Source organism: Pollicipes pollicipes, unplaced genomic scaffold (assembly GCF_011947565.3).
Source record: "Pollicipes pollicipes isolate AB1234 unplaced genomic scaffold, Ppol_2.1 Scaffold_2881;HRSCAF=3379_pilon_pilon_pilon, whole genome shotgun sequence".
Taxonomy (NCBI): Eukaryota; Metazoa; Arthropoda; class Thecostraca; order Pollicipedomorpha; family Pollicipedidae; genus Pollicipes; species Pollicipes pollicipes.
Window position 1 is genome coordinate 29,247 of NW_023596181.1, and position 16,001 is coordinate 45,247.

The window sequence follows — 16,001 nt, forward strand, 5'->3', positions numbered from 1 at the left end:
AGCGAGTGGGGCTCACAGCGATCGACGTACTGCCATTCACGGAGCACGTAGAGCAGTTGAAGCAGAAGGAGACAGATGGCCTATCCCGAGTCTGGCCGCACATCTCACTGCCCAGCCGGGCGACGAGAGCCGCCACGCGCCCCGAGTCTGGCCGCACATCTCACTGCCCAGCCGGGCGACGAGAGCCGCCACGCGCCGGGTCGATTCCAGAGGAGGACGCAGTTGTGGGCTTGGGGACCGGCTTTGGTCGGTGACACCCCGGCCAGGTGTGTCAGCTTTCGACGACCCCGGCCAGATGTGTCAGCTTTGGTCGGTGACACCCCAGGCCAGGGGTGTCAGCTTTCAGCGACAACCCCGGTCAGAGGTGTCAGCTTTGGTCGGTGGCACCCCCAGCCAGAGGAGTCAGCCTTGGTCGGTGACCCCCCGGCCAGTGGTCAGTTTTGGTTGAAGGCACCTCAGGCGGCATAAGCCTCCTCCTTGCTTCTCACTCCTCGGGGCCATCCTTCCGGTCCGCGCCGCGCCCCGTGTATTGCGCGCTTGGATCGCCGGTGCGGCGGAGGCCTCAGGGGTCCTGGGACGGCCTGCAGAGCGGCCGCTGTCGCGTCAGAAACGCCGCGCGTGCGCCACTCCGCCAGCACCGGGTGAGTTGTGACACGGAGAGATACACTGGACAACCCTGCATGGTGTGTATAATGCTGTTAGGAGCAAACGCCGGACAGCCCCCCCCCCCCCGTAGTGTGTGCCACGCCGTTGGGAGCCAACGCTCGGCTCTTTACATCGAGCGTTCAGCACTTGTTTACATTGGTGTAAAAAAGTGATGTTTTACCGCCGCGATGTTTTAGATGCAGCAATATCGCATTCCATCACGAAAATACGACGAAAAAGTTTGGTAAATCACGTCCAGTGTTTTTCATTCGGAATGTTGGTTCAAGGAAGTACTGTGCGCTTTGTGTTGCTATCTGACAACGGGCGGCACCACCGGGAATATTGAATAACGATGACCTAGCAGGCGGAAAAAGTTTTATCACTTGACCCTCAATGTCAAGGAAGACAACAACATGCAAGATTGAATTAGCACATTAGCACACAGGCTTCGTAGTTTTTTTCCTACTGAATGTTTCTTGGGAGGATGTTAGCCTAAGATAGACCGGTCCACGTCTTAGTCGACGACGGTCATGCGAGGTCAAAGGAGTTTCCACGATGTGGTGAGGAATGACAACGAACGTTGTTACAGGCCAAATAAAAAAGCATGATGCCTGACTCCAAAGTCAAATACGAACCAAGGTCAGGTCCATTTATGTAGGTTAAGGTCATAGCACGTCAAAATATCCCGGCCGAGCTATACTGACATGCAGCTGGTTTGTAACAAACCGGAAGATGGTTCGTGGTAACTTCACCTCAGGTAGCGCTGGTCCAACGTGAAATATTAAATGGGTAGTTTCTACATTTTAACATACGCCACATCACCAAAATGACAACAAATCTTCCAAATGAGAAGATAAGAAACTCAGAAGGTAGTATAAGCCACGCGCTGTCAAACAGGGTCATGCGATTATACTAAACGGCTGTTATGCGCCGCCCGGGAAAGTGCGGAAAAATCACTATCAAGCCATTCAAACCGGGAGTTAAACTGACCTAAGGCCATTAAGCTTGGAGGCAGTTTCGCCTTCGCAGCTCTTTTCACGTAATCGTTATCTTTGGGGCCGAGCTAGCGAAAGTGCTATTGCTTTTTTCCACGAGTTACGAGAAAAATAGAAATACACCGGCTGTTAGTCAGCGTCCACGGCACGGTGACACCAGCATTTTGGCAATGGGAGGCTGCGGCGAGGACCAGGCTCCGCATGCGTCGCATGACCGTGCATGTCCAGCCTACGCCGAGGAAAAGGAAATCATATCAACGACAACTCCTAAAAATGTATCTTTCCTTGAGGCTCGAGAACTTTATAACGAAACCCACCCAAAAATATTGCACGCATCGAAAGTGAAAGCTTCGTTGCCGCACACTAATGTGATCGAGCAAACGACAGCTGTTCAGTTTCCGGAACTTCTGAAGTCATTTGGTCCATCAGTTGTACCCTTCGCACGCGCGCTGGACTCGCAGCCAGCACCCCAAGCTCCCTCCCCACTAACCGAGCAGTCGGTGGCTGCCGGCCTGCTCGCCGCCGGTTGGATCGCCAACGAATGACCGTTGGACGACGGTTCGGCGTGGCTGCAGCCGTCGCACACCGTCGGGCATTCCTTCGTTTGAGACTCCGCCGGTCTCCTCATCGCAGACACCCCTCGCCAGTACCTGTGAATGTGTAGTAAATGATGGATCGTCATGGAGCTGACCGGCGCTCCCGCGAAGCCAAGCGGGCGCGTATGGTTGAGCAAGACGGGACGAAGGCGATTAACTGGCTGTGGGGGGGGGGGGGGGACAGATCGGGAACTCGCTCCCGCGGGGAAGCTGGTCCACCGCCCAGACGACGCGGGGAGGCCCCCTGGTGGATCATCCGGGGTTCGAAGGCAACCAATGGGTCCTCTCCCGGCGCCGCCATCTAGGGTCACAGCTTCGCCGGCACTGTTTCCGTCTGGAGTGGGGCGCCCGGAAAAGCGTGGCCCTCCCTGCCCAATCTCGTCCACAGACGGCAGCCCACGTATTCGGCCCAGAACCCGGCCGGCGTTGGTGGGATCGGACCTCGGTGGGTTCTTGAACTCTGTAGCTGGACCGTCTGGGTCTGCTGCCCGAGCACTTTTAAAGCAAGTCTATTTTACATTTGCAACCCAAACACATGCTCTCCCTCCTGTCGGCGTCGTTACCGCGGAGTGGGAGGAAGCTAAGGACCATCCTCACCTTTTAGCTCCATGACGAATACTTTGCAGTGGAACTTGAGAGGCGAAAGAGCAAGCTACCAGGATCTCCCAGCATGCGTTAACGAGCGGTGTCCGACGGTGATAGGTCTCCAGGAGGCAAAACTGGCACACGACAGCGTTTTTGGTCTTTCGGGTTATGCTGTTCGACGGCGAGATTTACCAGCCGACCCTGTTGCCCACAGTGGCGTTCTCCTGGTCGTGCGCCACGGTGTGTCTGCTCAAAGGCTGATTTTAAACACGAAGTTTCAAGCCGTCCCGGTCAAAGTGCTCTTACACTGCCATACGATCACCATATGCTCACTCTACTTGCTGACGCTGGCGCTCAACTTTCTCATCTGGATCAAGTACCGGGCCGACGTTTTTGATTGGTTCTTGACCACATCGCTGGAATTTCAGAAAAGCTGACTGGACTGAGTTTCGAGCGAGGATCGAGCATTTCCTTTCCATGCAACCAGTGAGTGAACCCCCGTTAGTAGAGGATTTGACTTCGTTGATGCTGCGGTGTGCGGAAGGGCGTTTACCGCGAACGTCGGAATGTCCTCGCCGATCTCCTTTGTCTCAGTGCAGAGATGCTGCACAGTTTGCGCAGAGCACAAAATCGGCGTGACCACGGGAAAAACCATGAAAATAAAACAATGACGTTAAAAGGAATGTTCCACATTTAAAGATATCGCGATAAGCATCAGATATGATGGGAAAAGCTTACTTGTACCTATTGCTGAGCTTTTAAGGTTCAAAAACGACCCTAAGTAGCAAACTTTCAAAGTTTGTAAAAATGCGCCCGATTACGTCATTGTTTGATGACGTCATGAAATGGCTTTGTGACGACAGCAATACCTGGCAGCATTTGGCAGCCAGACCTAAAGAATACATCGACGCGCACGAAAGCTGACTACAACCGGCCATTCTCGTCGCGGATGCTGTGTTGGTTGGCGGGTTAGTAAATTGCTTGCTTCCGGATTTTTTAAAAATCTTGGTACTAGTCGTAGTAGAAGCTTTGGTGGGCTATTTGACATACACAGCAAGTAGCGATCGCCAGCTTTCAGGACAGATTGTTAATATCAAAGCACAATGTGCTGGGAAGAGTGTCATATAGCGTCATGAATCCTTACCGAAACCTGCTAAGGACTGTTGAGGATGTCAATACTGCATTGTCGACTTGTCCTTGCTTGCAGTGCTGTGGTCCTTGCATTGATCTCATATGATGCGCACAGTAGTTACTTTCCGTATTATTTGTGCCTAGAAATGCAGTTACTTGCAAAAGTTGATAAATCTGTAACAATGCAATGCATTGATTGCCAAAACATCGATATTTGCATGGTAAAGATGGTAAGGTTGAGCTATCAAGAATGCTTTTCTTGCTTAGGATTATTTGTGCAGTTTCTAGTTAACCATGATGTAACCATTGCGGTGCAACAGCATTCTCACCGGTGATAGCCCTTTGGCGTTGTGAAATCAGTTGTTACCAGTCATTCATAAATTATAAGCTGTTATCTCATGGGCTTGACATGCAGAAGTCAACCAATGTGGTAACTTATGTAGTGGTACAGGTCAAGAGTGTCATCGTGGCCCTACCTCAGTGCTGAACTGTGCATGGCATAATGGAGAATGTTATGTTTTTTTGTACTGCGGTCCATGCTGCTTTCATAATAAATTACATCATGAAAAGATGGGTCAAGCATGCATTCTTGTATTAGCTCCACATTTGACACATGACTGACCAAAAACACATGATACAATATACAGATCGTTTCGAGCAAAGCACACGACCAAAATAAGTGACATCACTTGCTCAGCCTGTTTTGGGAATAAAAAAAACATAGGTGACAAAGATAAAAACAGGTCTCCTGTTTACACAACCAGGAGACATACTTGCAGGCATCAGGCTGTGTCCCTCAAAAATATTGTTCATTTAAATAATAACACATGTATAACAAGAAAATATTAGGTGTAGTAAAATAACACTGCAAACCTGCTGACCTTGCACGACGCTGGAGACATTACAAGCAAGTGTAGTTGTGGTTTGATGGGCGAAATGTAAGGAAGCGATGAACCTGACGGTGAACAGAAGGCTTGTGCTAAAAATATTAAGTACCATCCAAGAAACCAACAGCAATACTTCTCCACATTTCTCAGCACCCAACATCTCAGTCAAGTTGCAGTGACTATGACAATGACTCACACAGAACGCTGGCCTGCATACAAAAATTGTTAAGACAGGCGTAAGCGCGCCCATAATAATACAGCACTGTATTCTCAGAATTCTTAGGGAAGGATAATTTTTTCAAACCTGTGTCATGTGAGCTTATACCAAACACGCATTAATGAGCCATGTTGACCTTCCCCCACTGGCTAAATTAATTGCTAATATAATGGCATGCAATGGATTAATGACATGCTGTGATACCTCAATAGGCTCAAAATGTTGGCAAGGTCATGAGGTAGCAAATTGCCTTTGAACACCCCTGCAGCATGGGTGCGTGTGTCTTTCAGCTTGCCGACATCGCTACTTTGCCATGTTCAAACACAAACCTAAATATAGAGGCAGGTATCAATATGACATTCCATTGGGAGTCATTAGGTTTAAAGAATACCAAAACATTGTTCTCTCTCATAAGTAAATTCTTGCACGGACACTCCCCATCACATCAAGACCAATACAAGCCACTGGCACGCACCACCAGTGATCACACCCATTTCAAGCGCCTGATTCTCACTCTGATGTCAAAAAGGTGTGATTCCACACTTGCACAACCCGCGGGACTATCAAATTGCAGGTTTTCTCGCAATTTCCGCACAGGTTTTCGGTTATAATACCGCATTTCATCATGAACTTCCTTCAAAACAAAGCCCCAATGGAGGTTCATGGTATTACAACCTAAGAGATTGTTCTAGTGTAGGACACAATTATTTTGTTCAAGGTTTAAAATTGTCCTATAATATGTGTTAACCATATATAGTGATATATATATATATATATGTATATATATAATATATTACTATAATATTACCCTAATTTCATAATGCCATGCTAACCTATAATCCCACGCAAGGTTCATTGCTCCAGTGCGCATAACGCTAACCGAACCGTCTGTAAGAAACACATCAGAAGAAGAGGAAGAAAAAGCGCCAGCAGGAGAAAAAGGCAGGTTTGTTGTCGCGTGTTCTGCGCGTGTTCTGTTTTTTTTTTGTGTGTGTAGTATTGGGAAAGTGCCGTTCTTTCTTCGATGCTGTACTTTTTTGCAGAAAGCGACGTTCTATTTTTATAACATTGACTTAAGGTCTAGAAATAAGGAAAAATGCCCCGTTGGCGACGAACGACGCACAGCTCGAAAGTGCTCACGCTTACGTTCGCGACACGCATTCAGCAGCAAAATCTTGCTAACAGCCAATCACCTTTCGCGCTCTGTATCATACGTGATGCATCATCGCTTGCGAATGTATCAGCGGCCACAGTGTTTTGAGAAGCAGAAAACAGCCTGCAATATAACGGCAATCGTGTGACGTTTCTATGACGACATCAATGCCAAGGTGCCTTTAATGTGGTCTGCCAATAAACCTTACGCACTCTTGCGGCGTATAACTAAAAAAAAAACAGAGAGTTTTGGGTCTTAAAAAGGGCATGGTCGTGAACTGCATCAAAAGGCCTTCAAGATAACCATTTCAGTTCAAAACCTCATGTCCAGAAATATAAAATATTTCCTTTAACCCGTGAAATAGTTGCCCTTGCTGTTGTTGATTAAAATGCTATTTGAGGTAACGAAGATTAACAAACAGAGTTGCGGACACGAATTTCCTGGGTTTGCATCTTCTCGTGGTAGAGGTCAAACAGAAAGGAAGGAGAAAGGAGGCGCCACACGTACCCAGCCATGCTCTGTCACCACCGATGCTGCACAGAAGTTTCAAAATTCCAGCCAGTTTGGCGCTGGTTCTGTTATCTAGCGGTGATATGGTGGTTTGGTGACCTGCTGATGGATGGCGCGTAAGTGAAAATGTACCAGACAGGGCATGCTGCCCTCAGCGGCGATGGGTTATGCTTTCTCACAAATCCCAACAAGTTTCAGCAATCTTTCGGCTGTGCTTTTTTCTAAGAGGATTTCAAAATTTATTTCTGTCAGTCCCGTGCTTGTATTGGCGCAGAATGCTTATGTGGCAATGACGACTGCGCGGCGCGTCTGGTTGATTGAGAAAAGAGTGTTCACCAAATAATGGGGCGGCGGAGCCGGACTGAAAGGTCGACACGCGACCAAGAACATCGCGCATCCGGTCTTGTGGGAGCTTTGTCTGCAAATCTACACCGACGGGACGAAACGAAGCGTGCGTGTGCGTTTCGATGAACACCTGCGTGATGGGTTGACCACCATCTTGTGAAAAAAGGCCGTTGGCCACCATTTTGTGACGATTCGTCCGTCAATCACCGTAACGCATCACCCATCAACCGTCTGCATACCAGCATTCTGCGCAGGTGCAGGGCCGGGCTGACAAGAAGTTGCCGAGGCCTGCTGACAGAAGACAACACCCGAATGCCAAAACTTTTTTCGACAGCTGGCTTACCCTGTCTGGCACTGTTTGACTACGCGTCGTTTGTCGACACATCATCCGTCCACCAACCCGCCCACAGATGGCAGCACCGGCGTCAAGCTTATAGGAAGTTCTGAACTGCCAGTACAGCTCCAACAGCGGCAGCGGCTACGTATGTGTGTCGCCTCCCTGCTCCTCCCTTCTCTACCAGCCTTATGATGGTGAAGGCTGGAAGTTCGTACCCTACCTCTTACTCCGATCTCCGCTCCACCTACCAACCTGCAGCTCTCCAACAGCAGACGAGTCAGTTCCTCCAGGCCTTAAAGTTGTTTCTTTGCTATCAAGCACGATGCAAATCGCTACATAAATGTGGCGATTTGAGAACTTGGTATGGAATCCAAACTTTACGTTCAGGATGCTGACATACTACGAGGATGAGATGAGATACTGAGATACTACGAGGCTGAGATGAGATACTGAGATACTACGAGACTGAGATGAGATGCTGAGATACTACGAGGATGAGATGAGATCCTGAGATACTACGAGGATGAGATGAGATACTGAGACACTTAGATGCTGAGGTACAAGATACTCTTTACTGCTGGTCATGCAGCGGCCCTACGCGTACCGCCATTCTGCTACACTGAAGTTACCATTCATCCGGTGGAGATATGCGACTGAACTACCAGTTTGTTTGTTTTTTGCTTTCAGGCTTTCCTATCCCAAGAGCTAGTTATGAACATGCTTGTAGACCAATGTTGTGGGTTCATTAACCAAAGGCTCTTTTTTCTCCCCCACACGAAGAAGCCACGGGTTTTGATAGCATTATTTCTAGAACACTTGTCAAATCTTGCCGTACAAACTTTCATGTACGACAAGAGCATTGCCTAACCGGTTACCAGTTTGTTGCAGGAGTCGTGCGGCGACCGTGGTCTTCAGCTGACGAACACCGCGCTGTCCTTCCCACCCCGACTCCTACCATACCCCACTTCATGAGCAGAGCATTAATCTGACATCGCTAGTGGCTGAGAGCCGGTGAGCAATATCTGGCAACAACATTCCCCTCTTAACTGCCAAGCAAGGACTTAAATTGGACGCTATACGTGATGCACGTTAGACGCTAAAACACAGACACGTTTTTATATTGATATGGCGCTGCAGCAGCGGCACGTCTTACTTGCTTTGAGTAGGTTGTATGGAAACATTGCACTATGTGTCGCGTCCCTAATTTGTGTACTGACTTCATTTGTTTACATTTTCCAAGGAAATGTGATTCGATGGCCGCCAAGGGCGCCATACTTCGGGAAAACGGTGGGCCCTGTCGATACACGCGCATCCCAGATTATCTCAGCGCATTTAAACAGCGAAGTCAAAGAAAATCCTTTTCTGGACACCCTTTTGGACGTTCGTATAGGGACTGGCCGCATTTCTTTAACGCCATGACCGCAGGTGAGTGTCCCGTGTCCAACTGTGACCTCACCTTCGATGCTGATGAACTCGACCAGGCGGATGCGGTCGTCTTCCATTTGATAGACCTCTACTGGTCCCAAAACAACCTTCCGTCCCGTCGACCAGCTGGCCAGATCTGGATCCTCTTCTGCCTGGAGTCCCCGCCTACCCCCAGACTAGAATCATCAACACCACTGTGCTGAATGGCGTCTTCAACTGGACCATGTCCTACCGCTGGGACAGTGACATCCCGTGCCGTACGGGCTCGTCCTGCCGAGGAACTCGCTGTCAGAGGCCGCTCGACAACACGTGCTGCCAGAGGCGGTACGGCGGTCGCTTCCGCTCAGACCTCAACTGCAGCGGAGCCTGAGCCGGCCCAAGACGAAGCTGGTGGCTCTGGATGGCCAGCAACTGTGACGCACCGAGTCGCAGGTCCGACTACGTCCGAGAGCTGCAGATGTACATCCCGGTCAGTTGGACGCAACAAGTGCAGCTGCCGTCACATCCACGAATGCCGCGTGATGTGACTGGGAGTGGCGAATGCCGTGATGTGACTGGGAGTGGCGAATGCCGTGATGTGACTGGGAGTGGCGAGTGCGTAAGCTCGGCCATGCTGATGAAGTTTTATGACATCGGTGTAGTTTGCTTTCATTGCCTTGAAAAGTGGACTTGCACGGCGTTCTGACGTCACATATATTCATGCGTCGACTCCATGTCATCATGCGCCCAGTCTGTTCTCTTCACCACCGCACCACCGAAAAAGAAAATGTATCGCCTCGGAGAAAAGGTCAGAATACTCCGCCTGCACCGCGCTTCGAACCCGCCACCTCAATTTTGGCTGGACATTGAGCCTGAGATGACCGCATCCCGACAGGTGGACGTGTACGGCGCGTGCGGACCACTCACGTGTGGCCAGAGGGAGTCAGTGAGAGCGGGCAGGAGGACGACTCCAACTCCGTCTGTGAGGTCACCATGGCTTCCTACCGGTTCTACCTCGCCTTCGAGAACGCCTCTGTCCGGACTACGTCACTGAGAAGTTCTTCAGGACGCTGACGCTTGGTGAGATGGCAGATGCATGGCTAACCTGTCATGACATATCTTTTCTATGTGGATCTGTTTGAACCGTTCATTGGGTCATGGACGGCTATATCGAAAACTGGGATCCAAATACACTAATCGGTCCAGCATCTTCCCCTATTTTCGGAACAGCTGCAAACATATTGTGAATCTTGGAAATGACCTGAAATAATTTGAGGTCTGGTACCATCCTTCAGAGGCTTGAAATTCTGGCGCCTTTTTGTTCGATCAAGAAGGCGCACATCTTGCAGACAGACAAACAACCAAAACGGAAAGACGCCTTAAGCCCTCATAGAAGACGTCCCAGGCCCAAACAGCGTAGGTCTCCCAGTTCTGGGCATGGCTGTCTCTCAAGCTTAGACAAAGAGACCACAATCTTAGGTAGGGGGGGGGGGGCGGGGGGCGGGGGCGCCTCAGATTTCACAAGAGCGATACCCCCTATTTTCGGTAGAGGAACGCACCAGTTGTCAATCAGAGCGGCGCCCCAAGTTGGGATAGATATGCTGAAATACCACCAGCCTAAAGGTAGACCGAAATTGTACAAGAACAGACGCTCCCCAAACCGTAAAGAGAGGCGTCTCTAAATTGAGATAGAGCCGCGCTAGCAGACACTTAAGAGGGACGCTCCCAGCCGTTTGTAAAAAATATGGATTAAATCTACAGGAAGATAGGAGCCCCAGGCCCTTTCACCTGTGCCCCAGGCCCAGAAGCATGTGCCCTAGGCCCAGTACGTGAGTCCCAGGCCCAGCCACGTGTGCCCCAGGCCAAGCTAAGTGTGTCCTAGGCCCAGTTGCGTGTACTCCGGGCCCAGCTACGTGTGCCCTGAAGACCTAGCAAAGGGCTGCTTCTAAGCCGTCTATAAGCGTAGGTAGGGTGCTCGAAGCACACTTAGAAGCGTGCTTGTTAGTCTAGGTGAAGAAACCCCAACAAACGCAGACAAAGGCATACCCAGGCGCACGCATGTGTGTGTGCGTGCGTGCGTGCGTGCGTGCGTGCGTGCATGCGTGCGTGCGCGCGTACGTGTGTGTGTGTGCGTGCGTGCGTGCGCGCGTGTGTGTGCGTGTGCGTGCGTGTTCGCTCGTGTATGTGCGTGTGCGTGTGCGTGCGTGCGCGTGTGTGTGTGTGCGTCCAAGATCTGAGCGCGCTGCGCCAGAACGTGCGGACAGATCACGTGACAAGTCGGATAATCTAATGCACCGAATCGGCGAGAAGACTGCGGTGCCGGTTTCCAATCGATCGGTAGCACGCGCCACCTGAACCTTTACAAAACTCCCATTTTGAAGGGTGCAGGTCAAACTTGGGTACCACTGACCAAAGGACTGACGGCAGGATGACCCCACTACAGAGTGTGTGCTTGTGCTGTCGGTGGCCGTGTATGGTCGACGACGTGACCTGCAGGCCCGTGCAAAGATTCGGGCTCGGGGCCATCCGGTTGCCGAAAACAGTGAGCTAGCCGACAGAAATTCATTGGGTGGCCTCACTGCCGATGGGGCCATCGAACAATGGCGCGCCAACATATTTTTTCGTGCCTATGTTTCGTGCCAAGGTGCTCGGGCAGTGAGCGTGCACAACCTTTGCACCCATTTTTCTTCACCTCTGATTCCCCTGTGCCGTTGCCGTTGTTGCTGTTGCCGTTGTCGCCAGCGTACAGCTGCCGGGACAGTGTAATGTGGCATGTAGTGTCATGCCATACATGTCAGTTGATAGTGAGCCCTCTTGGTTCGACAGCTGCAACCAATGACGTATGGAACGTTCGTCATGCGTCATACCCCTCTACAATTTGGGACTTCTGAATTGGCAGTCAGCCCTGGAATCTTCCAAAGCTGACGCATAGCCTCTCTCACACGGAGACTGTCCATACACACAGAGATTAAGTCGACAAGTGCCAAAATGGACCTGCATGAACCTGCGACATGTTGCTCTCGGAGTCCTTCGTGGTGCAGGAGCGATGCCTTCAAGACTCGAATACATTACAGACACCAATGCACACAGAAGCATTAACACGCAGTCGGGTGGGGACGTCAACCTGACCCATCCCCGGAGGCTTTTCCGAATTACAGCAACTTCCAAACAATGGGACATGACCGTGTCAAACTTTGTATCACTGCGGGCATTAAGTAGCCGATATTTTGATCTGAAGGCCCTTCTTTGCTAAATCAAGTTTTCATAGACCGTTAATCCGGCCCTGATTTGTCGCACTATCTCTGATATTACAACGTTACACAGGCTGTTACGCTGACGATCAAGACAGCTTAGGAATGCTTCGAAATGATGACATTCTTGTGGAAGTTATGCTAATAATTATGAAACACAAATCAGCATAGTAAGATAACGGAGCGCCTGATATTCGCCCCAGTAAACACCAATTTCACCGCCAACTTTTACTTCGTATGAGTTTACAATAGAAGATACGTTGAGGTGAAACTGGTGAAACGACCGCCCGTATATTAACCAACATTTATATTGTAGTGAAGCCTGACAATCACACTAAGCTAAGCCTTCGTCTTTCTGCGGCTAAGGGTTTTCAAGGGTAGTATCGGAATGGTTTTACGAACGGTGGTGAAATGTTGAACAACTGAGTTTACATCATGTTTACACATGTACAAATTTGAAGTTTCTGTCTTTGTTGCCTACGATGTTGTTGCCTAATTTATGACCTACGAGCTCTTTCTCGAGGTGGTCTGAGTAATGATTGTTCAGAACAGACAAACAAGGCCTACGTCTCGCAAGAAATGCATTACAAAGATGTTTCAAGGACTCATCTTCCTATTGAAATCACTCTGAAGTGCATTTCTATCGTTCAGGTGACTTTTCAAGGTCACGCCATTCAAGGCCAGGTTAGGTCAAACCATGGCCACTGCGAACAGATCTGACTGTTTGAGAGTCATATGTTTAGACACTAATCGCGCATATATTACGACTTAAGAAGGTTCTTCAAACCGAGTGCTCCCAACAAGCGTGGCGTGACGAGGTTTTCGATGCAGCCAAACGGGCCAGTGCAGCAATCACGTTTACCCCCTTGACCTGACATGGCATATCACAGGCCACAGGTGTCGATGTCCGCAAGTGACTATCTCGCCCAGTTTTCCAAGCACTAGTCTTCCTCATCGCCGCATCCTGCTTAGTCTGGTGTTAATTTGATCACTTCGACCTGGTTTAACCTTAAAGGCTTCATTGATCATTGTTCTGACACACCTAACTGATGCGTGTGACAAGAGCTTGTCCATGCCCTCGAGACCCCAGATAGATCCCCTGAGGCCTCCTCTTAGACCGCCGGTAAAAAAACCATGAGATGAGCGTTCGGGTTTTACAATGCCTGCAATCCGTACATACCACCGTGAAATCAACAGCTCAGGTCACCGCGATCCCACCAGAGACGAACTTCACTAACATCGTCGTACGGCGTTGCCCATAGGGGTGGTGCCCGTGGTGATGGGCGGTGCGCAGTACTCGAAACTGGCGCCAGATGGCAGCTTCATCGACGCGATGCAGTACCGTCCGCGGCAGCTCGCCCAACTGCTGCTCTACCTGGAGAGCAACAACACAGCATACGAGGACTTCTTCCTCTGGAAGGAGAGCTACGACATTGTCAGCGCGCACCCGATGCGGCCGCTGACATGTGGGCTGTGTCGCAGGCTTCATGAGGTCACCCCCGGCTCATTTGTGGGCACGCATGAGGAGCTGGATCGATGGTTTAGCGCCAGCCAGTGCCTAAACTGGTCCCCAAATCTTTGGCGATAGTGGTCACCAGGTCTGAAACAATAAATGGTCCACGCGCATTTTGCCTTTACGCTTCACAGTGTATCTTGCAGTGCAGTCGCTGGGCGGCTGGCAGACATCAAATTTAGGATTCCTACATGGTTATTGTTGCTGCTTGAGCACGAGAGAGAACAGCTAAAAACCAATACTGTTAAATAATAACAACTGAACGTAGAGAAACGGGTCTTGTCATAACTTTTCCTCGAAACCCAAGATATTTCGACAGCAAGCTGGAAAACACTAATACGTTTTTCGTAGCACGTCAGAGGGAACCGACACACGGTGGCATAATGGCCGGATGGTCGGAGTCTTCGCCTGCCATATGGGGTACCGCGGCTTTAATGCCGGCTACGCTACGGCCCCCGGGCATTAGCATAGACAATGAAATCGCTGATATCACACGCATGGGCTCGAGACAATGAATTTTGAACGCTGGTTTTGAACTGTGTTTTGAACGTAGACCGTCCTGAAGGTAAGGTTCGTGATTGGACCAACTAAAAAGGAGCGATTCCAGAAGCCTAGAAGGGAAATATTTTTTCACCCAACCTGCCCACTATACTTGGGGATGTGCCTTACACACCAACTGCGAGTATTCTAATCGGTTATATCCACCCGCTAAGCACCCATTTGTATTATTTTAACAATGAATGGTATTTTATGGAAAGGTTTCAGATATGTCATATCCAATTTCCTCTTTTTCTTCCTGGAAAAAAACTAGTGTAAAAAAGTCAATTGTGACCTAGAGAAGCGAGAACGGTAACCTGCCCGGTAGCTCGCTGAAGTCTTGCCCATGAATAAACCGTGAAGCCATGAAGTCCCCCAACCGACATGACGCACTCGGGGAGCTCAGATCGGGGAGCGAGGTGCAGCTCGGGGAGCTCAGGTCGGGGAGCGAGGTGCAGCTCGGGGAGCTCAGGTCGGGGAGCGAGGTGCAGCTCGGGGAGCTGCGCCTGGTAGGCTGCGCCGCACGGCTTCGCACAACCGCTGATGCTGTCTCCCGCGTCAGGCGGCCGCTATCCCACAGAGCCAAACTGCGTGGCCTCAGCCTCCGTCGACGGCGAGGCACGCGTGCTCCGAGGTACATGTGCTCCGAGGTACGCGTGCTCCGAGGCACATGTGCTCCGAGGTACGCGTGCTACGAGGCACATGTGCTCCGAGGTACATGTGCTCCGAGGTACGCGCGCTCCTGAACTATGCAGTCTGCAACCGCCCGACAAGTGCACACTGGATGGTATGTTGCTATCCTTGCCAAGCACCGCTCTCTCCCTTTCATTTCCATGGTCGATGCTTGGCGAACCGCCCCAGGCTCCGGCGGACATTGCAATATATCTATTCATGGATCTGTTTTTGCTTAAGTTTACTGTTAAATTAAACATAATGCGGACAACTTCCAGCTTCATAAGCGATGCTGAGTACAAACACAACAGCAACCCGATGCCTTCTACAACAGTCAAACTTTCCATCAAGAGCAAGTTGTTGATGGAAAGTCCACATTGACAAGCGGCTCACACATGGCAGCGATACCCGCCACACCGTGGGTCACGTGCCGGCTGGGTGAGGACAGGTCGTGCCCAGCATTACGGCAATTTAAACTTGCGCCACAAAGTTGTGCTATTGACCTGGTGTTTCATGATCGCATGGGGGGGGGGGGGGGATCAGGGCTCACGCAACAACCACAGATAGAGGCTGGCTCTGGCTGCAGAAATTCTCAAATCAAGGCTTGAGCACAGGCAATGAGTCAACGATCTTCCCAACTAGACGACATGACCATGACCTGACATAACCTTGATCAGACCTTACCTTGTCTTTTGCCCTTTGTGCACATCATTCCGTGAATCTGACAGCGCCAGAGGCAGCGCTTCCATTTGGTGCAGGTTATGGTAAGCTGAACAACAAACCACAGCAGCAGCAGCGACAAATTGCAGCGGCAGCAGCGACACACCACAGCGGCAGCAGCGGACAAACACAGCCGCAGCAGCGACAAACACAATCAAGAGCTTTAACGTGGTCGGGATGGATGCTTTCCGACGTCAAATTCAATTTTAAGGCGAATATCTCGGATTTCGTTTTTTGATTCCAGGTCAGTTAACTTCTCAAAATTGCGCTTTTACCACTCGCCCTGATAGAGTAGGCGGAGCAATGCAATCTCCCATACCATTTTATCCAAGGTCTACTTTGCATTTCATGTAATCGTGTCCAAATTTTCAGCAACCTCTGAAGAGTTCACGGTTTTCTACCAAACGCGCGTATCTACTACTCCTGCTTTCTGTGTGAAGGCGTTGTTAGGGGCACTGCACGGCAGTCTAATGCCGGTACGGGTGCAGGCCGCCAGCCGCCAC

General features: G+C 50.3%; 1 pseudogene; it reads left to right on the forward strand.

Annotated features, from left to right (window-relative positions):
• Positions 1-9,798: 9,798 nt before the first annotated feature.
• LOC119114666 (alpha-(1,3)-fucosyltransferase C-like) lies at positions 9,799-13,682 on the forward strand (annotated as a pseudogene).
• The last annotated feature ends 2,319 nt before the right edge of the window (positions 13,683-16,001 follow it).